This window comes from Anomaloglossus baeobatrachus, chromosome 8, assembly GCF_048569485.1.
Source record: "Anomaloglossus baeobatrachus isolate aAnoBae1 chromosome 8, aAnoBae1.hap1, whole genome shotgun sequence".
NCBI lineage: Eukaryota > Metazoa > Chordata > Amphibia > Anura > Aromobatidae > Anomaloglossus > Anomaloglossus baeobatrachus.
The window spans coordinates 140,392,146-140,410,998 of NC_134360.1; positions in this window are offsets into that span (position 1 = coordinate 140,392,146).

Consider the following 18,853-nt stretch of genomic DNA (forward strand, 5'->3'; position numbering starts at 1 on the left):
TTGAGGAGTTGCCTGCTTTAAATGCACCATTTGTAGAGAATGGTAGTGTTAAAACCACTGTGTCCACTTCTGGTCTACAAGTGAGGAATCAGTTTAAAGATTATTTTAGTTTAGATCGCCATAGTCATGTATAATTTTGACATTGTTATAGTTTTTTATCACTTGGTTACATAAGCACAAACACATATGTATTACAAAAGAGAAAATGACCATACATAGGTATAATTTGTGGTATTTTTGTTGGTTGGTTGTGTTTGTGGTCCCCATAAGCTATTGTGATATAACTATATTGCTATAAAATCAGGAATTTTTGTTATTCTAAAAACAGTACTACTGAATGTACATGACTAATAAAATTATGGCAATTTTTTTTAGAAAAAGTTAGTCCAGAATTATTATTTTACCTATGTATGTATGTTATCTTTTGCAATACACCCTGTATTTTTGTTTTTTTTTAAATACAATTTTGTCAGGGACATTAGCCCATACAAAACACTATACTTTATTATGCAATAATGTCACGCAAACATAATTTGTTTGACACTATTGGAATACAAGTATGGGACCAGACCAAATGCAGATACTGCATAGTGTCTGGATTTTTAATAATAAAGGTGTCTGAATGTTAGTGTAGTAGTTTATGTGCGTGCATTTTTTCCCTAAACCCAGTTTATTATAATGGATGGTCCAAACAACATGTCCAGAGCAAGACATCATTCTAACAGGCAGGTATTGGTTTTGAAGTGATAGAATAATTTCTATTGAATTTTTGTAATGGAAAACAAAAATATGACCACATGCATATAGAGTAAGTAATGTGTTACATTTTGATATGTTTCTCCACCAGCAATACCATAGAAAACATACCATAATGTAAAATAATGCATACAATATCACATTATGATTCAACTAAATCCTCTAGGCTAGTGATGTTTTCCTGTGTAGTCTCCATTGCATTGATATCTACAGAATATGTTTGCTGTACAACAGTAGATGTTGTAGTGAGTGACTGATCAGTGTTTCCACTAGTAACAGTTGTTGTACTTGGAACAAATAATGATGCAGTTGTTTGAGCAGATGGAAGACCAAGTGTAGGTGGTACATATTGATGTGTTGGAAGAGGCTGAGTATGTGTGTATGCGAAGTTAGTTGGGTAAGTCTGTTGTTGAAAGTACTGTTGTTGTAGATTATTTGGAACATGGTATGCTGTTGGTTGTTGAAACATTTGAGGTAGTCTATGAACATTACTAACAATACTAGGATAGTTAAAAGAGGTTTGCATTGGTGTTTGTTGGGGTACTTGTGGGACAAATGTTGGCTGTTGAGATGGCCTTTGTGTCATTAATGTACCTGTTTGGTGTGGGACAACTGTTGGCCTAATTTGTACATCAGTTACCATAGAAGAAGATGGACACTGTATATGTGTTTGTTGCACTACAGGATTAAGTTGAAAATTAGAGAAATGTTCTTCTGTTTGGGTTTCCACAGTTTGTTGAGTTGTGTTTGTGTGTGGGCCACGTGGATTGGCTCTCCATTGCTCTATCACTTCCAAACAATAAATGGATTCTGGCTCACGTTGGGTAGCAGATATTAGTGTTAAGGACGCCCTCAATCTGTCCTGCCTATCAGGTGCAACCAATGCAAGAGTGGGAGAAAGGGAGCGGCAAAATCTCTCTCCATCACTCTCTGGTATCAGTGAATTCATCATGTGTATAATTCTGGTATCAATGATATCTGGCAGGAAACGTAAATCTTCATAACGCCTAGGTCTGCAACCACGGATAGATTGTGCTACTGTGCGCATGGTATTAGTTGATATTCTTGGCTGTGTGCCTGCATGTTGCTGTGGACTACTCTCCACAAGAACTGGTGAAGGGCCCCTTTGTTGCCCTGTAGACTGGCCTGCAATAACATTAGTGGATTGACTTGTTCCCAAACCCAAATCAGAGGACATTTCTTCTGCGTCTGGCTGGTGTTGGGGATTAGTGGAGGTTGATATGAGGTTGGCTCCATCTCAGAAGCAGAGGTCGCTGTTAATACTGCTGACTGGGCTTCCTCACTATTTTCCAGGTTATCCTCTGCACTTTGTTGAAAAAAAAACAAAAAAACATTAATGTGTGCCTTTTAAATAAACCCGCCATGTGATGTAATGGTTTAAACTTACTTTGATACTTCCATAATGGGCATGAGGAAGCTCAGTTTTTCATAATGGACATATTTTTCCTTTTTTGCAGCGGCAGCTGTGGTGACCACTGGGTTATACTCTCTTCTGAACTGGTCACGGGCTGAGCGCCATCGCCGTTTGACAAGATCCACTGTTAAAAAAAAAAAACATTGTAAAATAAGGTCACAAATTCTAACAATTGAAGATTTAAAAAAATTAGACATTAGTCTTGTATTGCAGCAATTGTAAAAAATAGGAACACACATCCATGTGTATGAAAACAACAACCCATAACACTCATATAGTGACATAATAACACAATAAGCATGACAAAGAAAACAAGTTCACCAGTAAAAATCTTAAACCACTGATTAATCATTTATCTCCTTTTAAATGTTAAAAAAAAAAAAAACCTACAGAAAGCCATGAGAAACAAAATGACTACTAACCCATAAAGTGCCATATGTTCCACATAGATTTTCCATTAGACACTACACATTACTATTACTATTCCAGACATGGTGACACCAAGGGACATGCATAATAAAAAAAACATAGAAATACAACTCAAAATGTATAGACATTTCACAGCACATTTGCATTGAAAAAGCACAGAAATGCAAACCAAAAAAAACCCCAAACATGTTTAATTGGGGCTTAACCACCCTGAAATGCCATTTGTACATGCATAAAATGCTTTGCAGGCCACATATACACATGCTGACATTACTAGTAAACTGCAATGAATTCTTCAAAAGGCCAGAAAACTACACTCTCCTGTTTGTGAGTCTCCAGTGTATCTCAAAATGAGTCAGGTCCATTAATACATGCCAAACAAACTATACAAATATGGATATAATCTGCCTACAGAATGAGCACATGTAGGTAAAGACAGAAGCAATGCAAATATCTGTACTCACCATATCTATTTTTCCTTCCAGGTGTACATTGAGACCATCCTTTCCTAGAGTAGACTATCTCTGCCACAGACATCCATGCTCGTTCCACCCTTAACCTGTCATGGTAGCCATCAACACGTGTGTCCCACAGCTCTGGATGCCTCTCTACTTCTCCAATCAGCCTCTCTGTATCGATTCTGGGCGCCATGCTCAGTACCTGTGTTGTTCTCTGTGCTCAAAGTTCCCCTGCAGTGAGAGGACAGGTGCCCAGCTGCTGTCTGGCGTGCAAATGAGACAGGAAATGTATGTTTGGCGCCAGAATTAATGGCCTAGAATTGACCTGATAGATTGGTAACAAGTGTTTCAGATTTTGTGATGAAAAACGGACACGGACGATACGTGCTGAACACGGACATACTCCGTGTGCGGTCCGTGCAGGCACGGACCCATAGACTAAAGCGGGTCCGTGCCTGTGTGTTGCCGGCCAAAAACGGACATGTCATCCGTGTAGAAAAGCGCACACACGTATTTACGACACGGACACACGTTCCGTGTGATTTTACGTATGTGTGCCATCTACCATTGAATAACATGAGTCTCTGTGTGTACGTGTCTCCGGTACGTGCAAATACGTACTGCGCATGTACAAAAAAAACGGATGTGTGTTGCGGGTCTAGGACGTACCTATATGTCCTAGGTTAAGTCTATCTCTTTAATGTGGGTTTTCACAGTGAGCTCGTATTATTGCTCGTTTATGTCGGCTGATCTGATCATCAGACATGTGCAGCTAATTGATCCTCCTGTGCCTGCTAAATAATTAGATTGTGCTGTCAAACTCTGACAGCGCGATTTAACAAGCTCTGAAAAATGATAACTCTGCGGGTCTTGGAAAATGGCAATAAAACCGCAATTCCTAATTTAATTTATTTTTTTTTTAAACTTCAGAATTTTTTTCACCACTTAAAGAAAAAGTAAAACCATACATGCTTGGTATCTATGAACTCGTACTGCCCTGGGAAATCGTATTGTCAGATCAGTTTTATCATATTTTAAACATGGAAAATAAAAACACATAAAAACTTTGTGCAATTGCACTTTTTTTTTTCTTCAATTACCGCACTTTGAATTTTTTTTCACGTTTTCCAATACAATGTGTGGCAGAATGAATGTTGTCATTCAAAAGTGCAACTCGTTCACCAAAAAAAAACAAAAAACCCTCATATGGCTTGTAACAGGGTTACTGGTCCTATAGTCGATGGGAGGTATGTGTCGCAGAGATGGTTATCCTCTGTAATGTAAGCCCGGGAGTAAGCTCCAGTACATGTAGTGCTGGGAGAATATTAGGAGAATATTAGGGCCGGGTTTTACGAGCAGCCGGAGAGATGGGTGGGTCTGGCTGCTCACATACCTCCACTTCTGGGTCTGGTTGTGGATATAAAAGGAGGCCAGGAGTCTCATAGGGTGTCTGTGTTTGGGGATTGCTGGACTCTAACAGAGAGGAGCTCTGTGTGAAAGTGGACTGTTTATGCCGAGCGGGCACGCCCGCAGTGACACGGACTTATTGGGGGTTTTTTTGTTGTTGTTTTATACCTTTGTGGCCAAAAAGGCTTGCTTTATGTTTCTGCTGAAGCAGGTTATGAGACTTTTAAAATAAACCTGCTGGACTTTTCTAATGAAACCGTTCCTGTCCTTACCTCAACTCGCAGCCAAGTGAGTAGCCTTGTTACATTTGGTGTTGGTCTGCGGGCAAAGTTCCCAGGAACAACGTGTGACGGCGGCAGGAGCAATATATGTCCTGGGTGAAGGCGGCTGTGAGTGGCAAGGCTGATTCACCCAAGATGGAGGACGTGATTAAACACCTGGTGCATGCTCAGCAGCAACAACAACAAGCCCAGCAGGAAACCAATAGGCTGTTGTTACAACAGTTGCAGCAGCAGCGAGAGGAACAGCAGCAGCAGATTAAACTTCTTGCAGAGGCGATACGTGGTCCGAGAACTGATCCAACCCAGAGACCACGTGAGGACTCATGCATCCGGAAGGCGGTAAGGAATGCGATGCAGAAAATGACCCCTGGGGATGACATAGAGGCCTTTTTAATGGTGTTCGAGAGAATTGCCGAGCGTGAGAAACTTCCGCAAGTACTGTGGGCGGAGGTGCTGGCGCCATACCTAACAGGGGAGCCGCAGAAGGCATACTATGACTTGGCCCAACAAGATGCGCAAGAATATGTAAAATTAAAAACCGAAATCTTGGCTCGCCTGGGGGTGACAATGACTGTCAGGGCCCAACGGGTCCATCGCTGGGCGTATCGCCGTGACAAACCGCCCCGCTCCCAGATGTTTGACTTAGTACACTTGGTCCAGAAATGGTTGATGCCAGAGACTTCTACCCCAGCACAGATGGTGGAGCGAGTGGTAATGGATCGGTTCGTGCACTCCTTTCCGAGACCGATACAGACATGGGTTGCCCAGGGTGATCCCCAGAATGCTGACGACCTGGTCGGTTTGGTCGAGCGATACCAGGTGGTAGAGGGGTCGTTGGGGAAGCCACAGAACTCACCCTCTACATACTGGGGTTCCCAACAGGGGGTGGATACCCAAAAAGAGGCGGGACGTTCAAGGGCAAAGGGGGCGCCGGAGCTAGTACCGAAGGTTTCAACTGGGGACATAATTTGCTTTAGATGCCATGGCCCAGGTCATATTGCTGCCCGTTGTCCCCTGACCACCGAACAGATGGAATGTAACTTAGGTCGGCGGTGCTCCTATTACGTATATCCGGCCTGCAGTGTGGACTGTCCCTCCAGTGAGGGTCCACAAGCATGTCCCGTAAAGGTAGACGGGATGCGAATGACTGGTCTATTAGACTCGGGGAGTTTGGTGACCCTGATAAGGGCCACACCCCGCTGAACTTGATCCCAGGAAAGAGGATTGGAGTCCGCTGTATCCACGGGGATGCGAAAGACTATACTGTGGCCAGAGTGATTATTGAGATGATGCAAGGTTCTGATTCCCACGAAGTGGGCGTGGTCCCAGATTTGTTGCACCCCATTATCCTTGGTCGAGACTTTTCCTTATTTTGGGACTTGTGGGGGAAAGGGGGCGTGACCGGAGGCTCGGAGCAAAGCCAGATCGCTCCAAACGAAGCCCCACCACAGCCGGTGTCTGACTGTTTCCCTTTGTGTGTGCTTGTGGGTGATGAGGAGGAGACAACATCTCCTGAACCAGATGTTCCTGAGTTAGGGGTGAGCATAGAAAACTTTGGGTCTGCCCAGCATAGGGACCTAGCTCTGAGGGAAGCATTCAATAGTGTAACAGTCATAAATGGCATAGCTCAGGAGCCCGGAGCTGACACTAGAGATCCATATTTCATGATGGGCGGGGATTTGTTGTACCGGGTCACAAAGATAGGAGAGGAAACAATTGAGCAGCTGCTAGTCCCAGGGCTCTATAGGAGGAAAGTGTTGGACTTAGTCCATTCACATATCTTGGGTGGCCACCTGGGCGTAGATAAAACGCAAGAAAGGATTACTAGAAGGTTTTTCTGGCCCGGATGTTACCGTGAGATCAGGGAGTATTGCAGGTCCTGTCCCACCTGCCAGCTAACCGCTCCAACTTCTCATTTCCGCAGTCCCCTAGTGTCGTTACCCATCATAGAAGTTCCGTTTGAGAGAATTGCCATGGACTTGGTAGGTCCTCTTGTCAAGTCTGCTCGTGGGCACCAATATATATTGGTGGTCCTCGATTATGCAACACGCTACCCGGAAGCAGTGCCCCTGAGAAACTCGTCAGCCAAAAGTATAGCCCGTGAGTTGGTTCACATCTTTGTCCGGACAGGGCTACCAAAGGAGGTCCTGACTGACCAAGGGACCCCTTTCATGAGCAAGGTGATGCGGGAGTTGTGTAAAATCCTCCAGATTAATCAATTGAAGACGTCGGTTTACTATCCGCAGACAGATGGTCTAGTGGAAAGGTTTAACAAGACATTAAAGAATATGCTCAAAAAGGTAATTGAGAAGGATGGCTGCGACTGGGACTGCCTGCTACCGTATTTACTATTTTCTATCCGGGAGGTTCCACAGGCCTCTACTGGCTTCTCTCCATTTGAACTCCTGTATGGCCAAATGGCAGGGCCCATATGAAATAGTAGAAAAACTGGGAGAAGTGAACTACAAAGTACATCAACCCGGGAAGCGGAAACCCTATCAAATCTACCACATAAACCTTATCAAGCCATGGCAAGACAGGGAATCCCGGGAAACCTCATGTTTGGTGGCCAAGCCAGAAGATAACATTGAAGATGTAATCGTGGCAGAGTCGCTGTCGAAAGCCCAAAAACAGCAATGTCGAGAGTTACTTCAGCAGAACAAAGACCTGTTCTCGGACCTACCTGGATGTACCCAGGTAATAGAACATGAGGTTCTGACGGAACCCCACGTGCGGGTGAACATAAAACTCTATCGAATTCCTGAGGCTCGGCGAGAGACGATCTCCAAAGAGGTGAAACGAATGCTGAAACTAGGAGTCATGGAGGAGTCCAAGAGTGGTTGGTCCAGTCCAATTGTCCTTGTGCCGAAGCCGGATGGGGAATGGAGATTTTGTAACGATTATCGGAAGCTGAACGAAGTCTCCAAGTTTGATGCATATCCGATGCCTCGTGTCGACGAGCTGATTGAGATGTTGGGCCCGGCACAGTATATAACCACCCTGGATCTGGCAAAAGGATATTGGCAAATTCCCATGTCACAAAATGCCAAAGAGAATACAGCCTTCTCTACGCCTGACGGATGCTTCCAATACACCCGGATGCCGTTTGGACTGCAGGGAGCCCCGGCCACCTTTCAGAGGGCCATGGACCAGATCTTGGCACCCCATAAGGATTACGCAGCGGCATATTTGGACGACATCGTGATCTTTAGCCCTGATTAGGGAAGCCATCTGGGAAAAGTTCAGGCGGTGTTTGATGCACTGAGGAAGGCGGGGTTTTCTATAAATCCGAAAAAGTGTGCCATGGGAAAAGAAGAGGCCAAGTATCCAAGCTATGTGGTAGGTAGAGGTGTAATTAAACCCCAAATCAACAAAGTGGATGCAATCCAGAACTGGCCAAGACCGCTTTCGAAAAAGCAGGTCAGGGCCTTTCTAGGAATCGTAGGGTACTATAGAAGAATTATTCCCAACTTTGCCGTGGTAGCTGCACCTCTGACTGACCTCCTTAAGGGGACGAAATCAGCCATGGCCAAGTGGACCTCAGAGGCGGAAACGGCATTCCAGGAATTGAAAGTAGTTTTGTGTAAACAACCGGTCCTAGTGGCACCCGACTTCAAGAGGGAGTTCGTGGTCCAGACGGATGCCTCAGAAGTTGGATTGGGAGCGGTCCTGTCTCAGGAATTACACGGAGAAGAACATCCCATTCTTTACCTGAGTAGAAAACTGTCGCCTTGTGAGAAGAATTATTCTATCGTAGAAAAAGAATGTTTAGCCATAAAGTGGACGGTGGACACCTTACGATACTACCTGCTGGGTAGGCAGTTTCGGCTGATCTCGGATCATGCCCCGCTCAGGTGGATGAGGGAGAAAAAGGGTAGGAATGCCAGAGTTACTCGTTGGTTTCTAGCCCTGCAGGATTATAGCTTCCATGTTGAACATAGAGCTGGGCGGCTGCATGGTAATGCTGATGCCCTATCGAGACTCCCTTGTCTAGTGGTAGAAGGTGCCAAGCCCCACGGCTTTGGGCAGAGTGGGGAGGTGTGTAACAGGGTTACTGGTCCTATAGTCGATGGGAGGTATGTGTCGCAGAGATGGTTATCCTCTGTAATGTAAGCCCGGGAGTAAGCTCCAGTACATGTAGTACTGGGAGAATATTAGGAGAATATTAGGGCTGGGTTTTACGAGCAGCCGGAGAGATGGGTGGGTCTGGCTGCTCACATACTTCCACTTCTGGGTCTGGTTGTGGATATAAAAGGAGACCAGGAGTCTCATAGGGTGTCTGTGTTTGGGGATTGCTGGACTCTAACAGAGAGGAGCTCTGTGTGAAAGTGGACTGTTTATGCTGAGCGGGCACGCCCGCAGTGACACAAACTTATTGTTTTTTTTTTTGTTGTTTTATACCTTTGTGGCCGAAAAGGCTTGCTTTATGTTTCTGCTTAAGCAGGTTATGAGACTTTTAAAATAAACCTGCTGGACTTTTCTAATGAAACCGTTCCTGTCCTTACCTCAACTCGCAGCCAAGTGAGTAGCCTTGTTACAGGCTATATTAACCAAAAGACCGAAAAAAAAAATTATGGCTTTTGGAATAAGAGAAGGAGAAACAAAAGCAAAAAAACAAGACCACTATACTCCTCTTCTCTACTGCTGCAGCTATAGAACATATTAATGTCAGCAGTATTTGTACACTATTTAGTGCTATTGTCTTCCTGTCTCTATTGCTGTGCTGTGAGCTCTGACATCCTTTCACTATTGAACATATATCCTAAAATGGCTTCTACCTTCCCTCCTTAGGATAATTTACAGGTTATGCTAGTTTCTCCCTATTAGCTGCAATATACCAAGTGACGTGATAGCTATAAGGAATTCTTAGGGAAGGCCACGCAACTGTGCACTTGTTATGATAACAGATGCAAGAAGTATAATCAACTAACCTATTCCAAGGTTTCAAAAGATCTCAATTTCACTGCAGAAGCAATCCAAAAGTTACTAGTCGATCCAGCACTTCCATAAAATACAAGACTTTTATGTTATCCAGTTGAAAACATATCATGGAATGTGGCATAACCATCAGAAATGCAGTCCCAAAGACAAATACAGCATAAGTTGATTTGTTTTGAAGGAAAGCTTCCTACTAGAAATGTTCTTTTGAGTAAGAAGGTTTCCATTGAAATACGTCAACCTATACTGTATTTGTCTTTGGGACTGCATTTCTAATGGTTAGGCCGAGGCCACACGTGGTTATGTGCGATCCTCGTATGACCCTCGGCTCACGCTCGCCTCACGCTCGCACAGCAGGAGCCGAGTGTCATGCGAGGGTTATTTGACTGTGGTCCGATCGTGCTATCAGACCCAACTGCAGAGGGGGGTGGCACTGAGGAGGGGAGGGCCAGTGCTGAGGAGAGGAGAGCCAGTGCTGCAGAGGAGAGAGAGGGATTTATCTAACTATCTCATCCATTGCCGGCTGATGCGAGAATCGCAATGTTCTTGCGTTACACTGGTGTAATGCGAGAGCAGTGTGATGTTTTTCTCTCCCCATAGACTTGCATGGGTGCGAGTGGAACAGGATCATGTTCCACTCGCAGCATGCTGTGACTGTTTTCTCGGTCCGATTAGGACTGAGAAAATAATCGCTCATGCGAGCTGCCCATAGACTAATATTGGTCCGAGTGGAATGTGATTTTTTTTTTTTATCGCATTGCACTCGCACCGTTTTTCTCGCCGTGTGTCCTAGGCCTTATGCCACATTTCATGATATGTTTTAACTGAACAAAATAAGTCTTGAGATGATATCAGCCATCTGGGAATGATGTAATGTTTCCTAAAGTGTAAAATAGTGACCTGAATTTTTTTGTTGATTCCAGCAAATAAAATCTCAAATTGTTTGGCTTTTGAATATGACTCGACTGCAAATTTCATAAAATGTTGCTCAAATTTTATTTACATCAACTCGATTCTATCATTTCTTACTGCAACCACATTGAATATTTGCAGATAGCTTTGAAATTAACAATGTACTGCATGCTTTATTTGTTTTTCTGTGTCTTCTCTATGCCAGAAAGAACCTGCAAGGCTCCATAGTAAATGGTTTTAAAAAAAGGCCTCCCATGATTTACTAATTAGCACAACCTATTTTAAGTCCAACTTGCTAATGCATTTAATGCATTTCTTATGCTTCTGTCCTTCATGAGCCTAATACTAAAGGAACTACTGGGAATAGGCATAAGTGATGCATAAAATGTTTTAACTATTCATTGCCTTAAATTAACTGCACTATTTTAGTGATAGAACAAATGTGGATTAATTCATGTTCAAGAACATTAAGCTTTTTGGAGTTAATATAAATGTTGGCATTGCTGAACTTTTTTAAGCCTTAATACAGGGCTATTTCTGCAAAGTAATAATTAGAGTTAAGCGCGGTTCGTGGTTCGAGATTCTCCAGTTCTAGGCTCGAGTGATTTTGGGGCCTGTTCTAGATCAAACTAGAACTCGAGCTTTTTGCAAAAGCTCGATAGTTCTAGAAACGTTCGAGAACGGTTCTAGCAGCAAAAAACCAGCTAATTCCTAGCTTGGTTTCCGCTGTAATAGTGTAAGTCACTCTATGAATCACACTATTATGACATTTCAGTGTATAGTGTGCGTGAACAGCGCCTTCAGATCACTGCTGTTTCTATAATGGCGATCGCCATTTTTTTTTTTTTCCTTGTCTTCCTTCCCAAAGCGCGCGCGTGTAGTGGGGCAGGCCAGCATGTCAGCCAATCCCAGACACACACACACAGCTAAGTGGACTTTTAGCCAGAGAAGCAACGGCATGTGTGATAGGATGTCCATGTCACATGTCCCTGCATTATAAAACCGGACATTTTCCTCCAGGACACCATTATCTCTTCTGCGTCTTTGGTGTCATACATCACTGTCGCAGCTCCGTCCTCCTGAGTCCTATCGCCGATACTGCTGTATGCGCTCCATACACAGCACTAGACAGCTTAGGGATAGCACGTTCTATCAGTCCTTTTAAGGGCTCAAACCGGCAGGGTCAGAGAGCCATAGGTGACAGGTCCTGAAAACAGAGACAGCGTCTGTGTAGCCAAGGTCAGGGATTTCGTCGCTGCATTTCACCATTAGGAGGGAATAGAAAGGCAGGCTTCCATTCCTCTACCCAGAGCCCCACAATCCTGGCACTGTACCCTCCTGTCCTCTGCACACTCCAACTCATTATAACTAAGCCATTATACTAGCAAACACTCAGTGTACCTAGTGGCATCCTAAACGTGGCTATTGGACTTTGCTATAGTCCCACTAGTGCAAAGACATTTGCAGAGCACGTCTGCCTGCATTGCACACTCCAACTCTTTTTAACTAAGCCATTATACTAGCAAACACTCAGTGTACCTAGTGGCATCCTAAACGTGGCTATTGGACTTTTGTCTAGTCACACTATTGCAAAGATATTTGCATCACGTCTGCCTGCATTGCACACTCCAACTCTTTTTAACTAAGCCATTATGCTAGCAAACAGTCAGTGTACCTAGTGGCATCCTAAACGTGGCTATTGGACTTTTGTCTAGTCACACTAGTGCAAATCTATGTGCAGCACCTCTGCATGACACCCTCCTGCTCTGTTTTTAATAAGCTATAATGATAGCAAAAAATACTGCCATTTAGTGGCATCATAGAAGTGGCTGTTGTATTCCATTAGTGCCCCACTGGTGACAAGCTATTTATAGCACCTCTACATGACACCCTCATGCACATTTTGCTACGCTAATGTTATAGCAAACTCATGGAATTCATTGCTGCATTTGATAATTCGGAGGGATAGAAAGTCAGGCTTCCTTTAGCTTTTCCTTCTGTTCATAGACAGCATCTCCAAGAGCAATTTCCCCTCCACGTCTAAGTGTGGAGAGGCAGCTAGTGCGCATGCGTGTGCCGATTTACCCCAGCTGCAGCCTAATTACAGTGTTTCGCCTAGTGAGTATGCTCAGCCTGACTGTGTTATTCCTGAGGTTAAGTCTTCATTTCGGGATACAGCGCATGCTCCCACACTAAGTGTGAAAAGCCTCTTTGCACAGGTGCTTGCATTCCGTGCCGGGTCTAAGTCCTGTTTTGTGCCTAGACACCATGCTAAAGCTGATAGTCTTTTTTCAGAGACTGAATTTCATGCTACTGAGCATGCTCAGGCACTTACTGCATCAGAGACTAGGTCCGGTAATGAACTCTTTGGCCCTGCCCCTGATGTGGGGGGGCACATATAGACCACAGGGCATCAGGTGTCCTCCCAAATGGCTTGCAGAGGCCAACCCCTATGACTTTTCACCGCATTATTGATGGTCAGACGATGACTGGTGAGGTGTTTGGGTCATGGCAGCCATGAGGTCATCATTGAAGTTGCGTTTCCAAATAGGACGCTAGTTATGCCACTCATGACGTGTCACTCTACTTTTGTCTCCAGGAGGTGCATTGTGGTTCACCCTGGTTTGGGGCGGACCCAGGTTATAAAAGGGGCTGGAGCCAACAAGGAGGTGCGCAGTCTTCTATTATGCTCCGAAAGAGCACACCTCCATGTGTTGAACCCATTGCGGCTTTAGGCCAGAGGTAGGCAGGGATAGGGCGTCGATGCAGGCCACCACCACAGTTGGTAACGCAGAACGGTTAAGACCAGCTCCTGTCCTACCAGTCCTGCTTGTGCAGCCCAGTGGCACTAACAGGCCTGCTGCTGCTGATGCGCCTGCTGTCCACAGGTGTGCCCCTACGCACACGGTCAGCGTACTCAATGGCCCCTGTGTTGTTAACAGGGAGTTCCTGGGCTGGGTGGGCATGTGGACCCTGTGACGCCAACAGGGCTCACAGTCTCCAGATCCGAATGGCGTCTAACTCGGTTCAGGCTACTATTAGTTTCATAGCCACACAGCTCTGTATCCTCCACCAAACCTTCCAGTTGCCAACCTCTCCTTTTCCAACTGGGAGCACGGTGGACACTGACTGCTGATGGGGATATATACCTTTCTCTTTATTTTCTTATTAATTTTCGTTATATAGCGGTAACATATACCACTTTATCCAAATCTGCCAGTCCCACTGTAACAGATGGTGTTTCTTCAGCAAATGTTACTGTTGCTTAACCACCAAATCCACGGACCAAAACTTTTTTCCCCTTTCCAACACACCTGTTCCCCTTCCCACCAGCATCTGTCCTTTTTCAACTCATTTTGGTATATGACCAAAAGTGCAACTCTGCAGGGACACCGTACTCAACGCCATCTCAGCACAGCAGCCAGCCCTCGGTCCCTCCGATGTGGACAAGTAAAAGACCATTTCCTCCTATCCATGACAAAACGTTGAGATTCACTCTGTGCAGCACTGGTGTTTAGTGGAAAAGTAGATCTAAGATTGCGTACCACATTCTGCAGATACTCCTGTATACGTGCGTCCATTTCTATGGCAGGAATTATTTTGCCAAATTTTGTCTTGTACCGGGGATGTAACAGTGTGGCAACCCAGTATTCTGGATTACTTTGAATTCGTAAAATCCGAGGGTCATGTTGTAGGTAGTGCAGCAAGAAGGCGCTCATGTGTCTTGTGCATCCAGGAGGCCCAAGTCCTTGGTGTGTTGGTGGCAGAGAGGTGAGAATCGTGCCTCCTTCCTCTGCCCTCTCCCCACAACCTCGCACAACCGAAATGTGAGCAAGCTCTCACTCATCTGCTGAGTCTTCCATGCCCATCGCCAGTTCGTCCTCCATTTCTTCATGGGCTCCTGCACCTTCCTCAACACTTTTTGCTGATACTATGCGCCCTTGTTAATCCCTCTCCCTCACCATGACTGCCGCATAGGTGCCGCTGACCATCTGGACCTCGTAGATCTTGTTATCCCTTCCGCATATGACTCCTCCTGTACTTCCTCCCCTTCCTCTTGTCCCAACACCTGACTCCGAATAATAATTACAGTGCGCTCCATCATGTAGATGACCAGAATTGTCACGCTGAGAATGACATTGCCAGTGCTAAACATCTTTGTCGACATTTGTAAACTGTAGCAGGGTGCATAGGTCCTTGATCTGACACCACTCCAGCAGCGTGATCTGCACCACCTCTGGATCAAGTTATCCCAGGCTATATGTCATAACGTATTGCAGCAGGGTTCGGCGGTGCTGCCACAAACGCTGCAACATGTGCAGATTCAAATCCCTGCGTTTGGGCACATCGCATTTCAGGCGTTTAACCACCAGACCTAAAGACTTCTGTAGCGACGAAAGTTGTTGAGCTGCTGTGTGCGCACGATGGAAGTGAGCACATAGCGAGCGTGCCCGCTGCACAAGGCCATGTAGGCCGGGATGGTGTTTTAAAAATTGCTGGAGAATTAGGTTCAACACGTGAGCCATACAAGGCACGTGTGTCACATTGCCCTGACGATGGCCCGCAGCCAGGTTTGCATCATTGCCGCACACGGCTGTTAAGTCACCAACGGAGTACGCTCCGTCAATTTGTACTCCGGTCGCCAGGTGACAACGTGTTCCTTTCATGCATAGTGCTGATGATGGGAGAGGAGTCGATGCCAGCGGCGCAGGTGGACGCAGGTTATGCTCACCCTTTGGGCTGCATTACCTTGACAGATGCAGAATCTCTGGCTGAATGTAGCTGGTGGGTATCTCACAGATGAAATACCATCATTCAGCTACAACCAATGGGAAGACACCACACCCTTTTTTATGCCCATCCTGTCTGCAGACCACTGCCAGACATAGCTATGACCTCTGGTTACTTTTACCCCCAGTTCAGTTTTATGATTTTGTGTGCTTGTTACCTGACTACTTTTCCTGCTTGCTGTTTATGTACCTTGTTGGCCGATCCGCATTTCACCTCTGCTTGTTTTCTGATTAAGTCCTGGCCGTCCCATTCTGTTCCTGTTCCTCAATTAATGTTTTGACCCTGCCTGACTACTATTCTCTGGAACTGCAGCCTTCCACAGGTATTAATCACCTTGGGCCCTGTGTAATTCCTAATCCCTGTATAGGGGTTAAAGGGTTTCAGGGTTCTAGGGGTCCTGCTTGGTGAGTGGCTTCCCTCTAGCCTATCATTAACAGCCCATCTGAGTGTGTGGATCAAGGAAGGCGTTACACCGTGCTCTCTGCAGAAGGCCATGTGGGCCAGGATAGTGCTTTAAAAATTGCTGGACAACCAGGTTCAACACGTGAACCACACAAGCCATGTGTGTCACATTGTCACAGCGAAGGGCCGCACCCATGTTTGCATCATTGTCGCACCCGGCCTTCCCTGGCTGCTGGTTGAGTGGAGACAACCATTGATGAAACTCGGTATCCAGAGCTAACCGTCCACAACTTCTCAGCGGTGTGACTCACATTTCCCATACATTTCAAAGTAAAACTTTGACCGCCTGATGGCATTGAGCTCTGCTGCCAGCATAGTAAGGAGGTGTGTGGTAGTCCTTGTGCGCAGTTACAAGGAAGGGTGGCCTGACCACACAGGGTTTGCGCCAAGGTGGAGGACCCACACGAGGTTGAAGAGGCAGAAGCAGTGTATTAACTTCTACATACAGAAGAAGGATTGAAACAACTCGTGGGGACGGCAAGACTTGTACAGCAGACCCTTCTCCATCTCTCACCATAGTTTGCCAGTGCCCAGTCAGTGACATGTAATGACCCTGTCTATGCTTACTGGTCCAAGTATCTGTGTTGAAATGCACCCTGTCGCACACAGAGTTTCTCAAGGAAGTGGTGATGTTGTGTGCGACATGCTGGTGTAGCGCGGGCATGCTTTTCTTGGAGAAGCAGTGGTGATTGGACATCTTGTACTGGATCACAGCGACAGACATAAGGTCTCTAAAATCCTGTGTGTCCACTAGGCGGAAAGGCAGCATTTCGGTAGCCAACAGCTTACAGAGGGATAGAGTCAACCTCTTAGCTTTGTCATGGGTCGCAGGAAGTGGCCTTTTATTTGACCACATCTGAGGGACAGAGATCTGGCTGCTGTGTGTAGACGGTGTTGAGTAGGGTGTCCCTGGAAAAATGCAGGTTTGTGAGGAAAGTGCAGGCGGAGACATGATGTTGCCTTCATCCAACGTTGGTGCTATCGATGTCTGAGAGAGCTGTACACACTCACTTGTTTCCCCTTCCAAACCAACTGACGACCTACCAAGCAAACTGCCTGTTGCGGTTACAGTGGTGGAAGTTGTGGGTGGAAAAACAGGTGTGACAGCTGTCCCCACAGTCCTAGAAGATGACGAGCGCGCGGATGCACTGGAAGGGGCAGGCGGTGGATGGTTCGCTCCGCTAGGCCGCATTGCAGCACGGTGAGCTTCCCACCGGGCCATATGATATTTATTCATGTGACGATTCATGGAAGAAGTTGTCAAACTGCTGAGGTTTTGACCTCTACTAACAGAACCATGACAAATTTTACAGATCACATAATTTGGGCGATCTTTTTCTATGTCAAAAAAGGACCAGGCTAGGCAAGGCTTAGAGGCCATGCGACCTGTTGATCCACCCCGAATAATGCTCAGAGGCAGAGTGGTGGCTGAGGATGCAGTTGTAGACGTGCTACCAGTGGTCCGACTCTGTCCAGGAAGGCGCAAGGTAACTTCGTCGTCGGTTGCATCCTCCTCCACCGCCTCTGTTGACCTCCTCGAGTGTCTGACTGTGGGTTGACAGTAGGTGGGATCTAGAACTTCATCATCAATTGTTGTGTTTGCACTCCCCTCCCCCTCAGACCGAGCCTCTTCTTGCCCTGACCGAATATTTAAGTTGTCATCCCAATCGGGTATCTGCGTCTCATCTTCATCAGTATGTTCCTCATTGTCTATAACCACAGGTGTTGGAAAGGCAGCATTTTGGTAGCCAACAGTTTGCAGATGATGAAAGTCAACCTCCAAGCCATGTCATGCCCTTCTAAAAGCATGTAAAACACAGCGAGGGGACTCCAACCACAGTCTCCCTCGTTTCCACTAACTGGGCCACACACACCCCACTTGACTGGCATCAGTTGATGCCCCTTTTCAAAATGAAAAAGATGCTTTGCATGAAGCACTCTCAAAAATACGCGTGCCTTTCGCCTTCCCTGGCTGACCCAGGGGAAGAAAAGTCCTCTGAGAGCCATGTCCACATTGTCAGTGGACAGACACGTGTGCTTATCTGCCAGCAGACCCCCAGCAGCACTGAAGACAGGTTCCGAGAGAACGCTGGCTGCAGGACACGACAAGATCCCCAAGGCGTACGTGGCGAGCTCAGGCAATTTATCCAGATTGGAAGCCTAAAATGAGCAGGGCTCAAGTTGCACAATAATGGAATCGATGTTTCCTTGCATATTCTCATATATCTGTATGTCCTCCTTTTTCCTTGTCCAGCTCTTTTGTTTTCGCATGAGTATATGTCCTTGTCACTTTCCCATGTGTTGTGAGTTGTTTGTCACCTTTTGGACACCTTTGAGGGTGTTTTCTAGGTGTTTTTCTTTGTTTGTGATTGCCTGCCATTGTTTCCTATGCAGTTCGAGTTCGGTTCGTCGAACGTTCGACGAGCCGAACTCGAACGGGACCTCCGTTCGGCGAACCGACCTCGAGCCGAACCGGGACCGGTTCGCTCATCTCTAGTAATAATATTATTTCCTCCCACCTCTCATCTAACTCTCACTTTGACAACCTACAGTCCGGCTTCCGTCCACATCATTTTACTGAAACTGCCCTGACTAAAATCACAAATGACTTACATACCGCCAAAGCTAACAATCACTTCTCTATACTCCTACTTCTAGACCTGTCCTCAGCCTTTGACACTGTTGACTACTCCCTCCTATTACAGATTCTCTCTTCCCTTGGTGTCAGAGACCTTGCCCTCTCTTGGATCTCTTCAAACCTTTCCAACCGCACTTTTAGTGTCTCCCACTCCCACAAAACTTCTTCATCCCACCCTCTCTCTGTTGGCGTCCCTCAAGGCTCTGTCCTGGGACCCTAAAGCGGGCTTTACACGCTACAATATCGTTAATGATTTATCGTCGGGGTCACATTGTTTGTGACGCACATCCGGCATCATTAACGATATCACAGTATGTAACACCTATGTGCGACCTAAAACGATCGC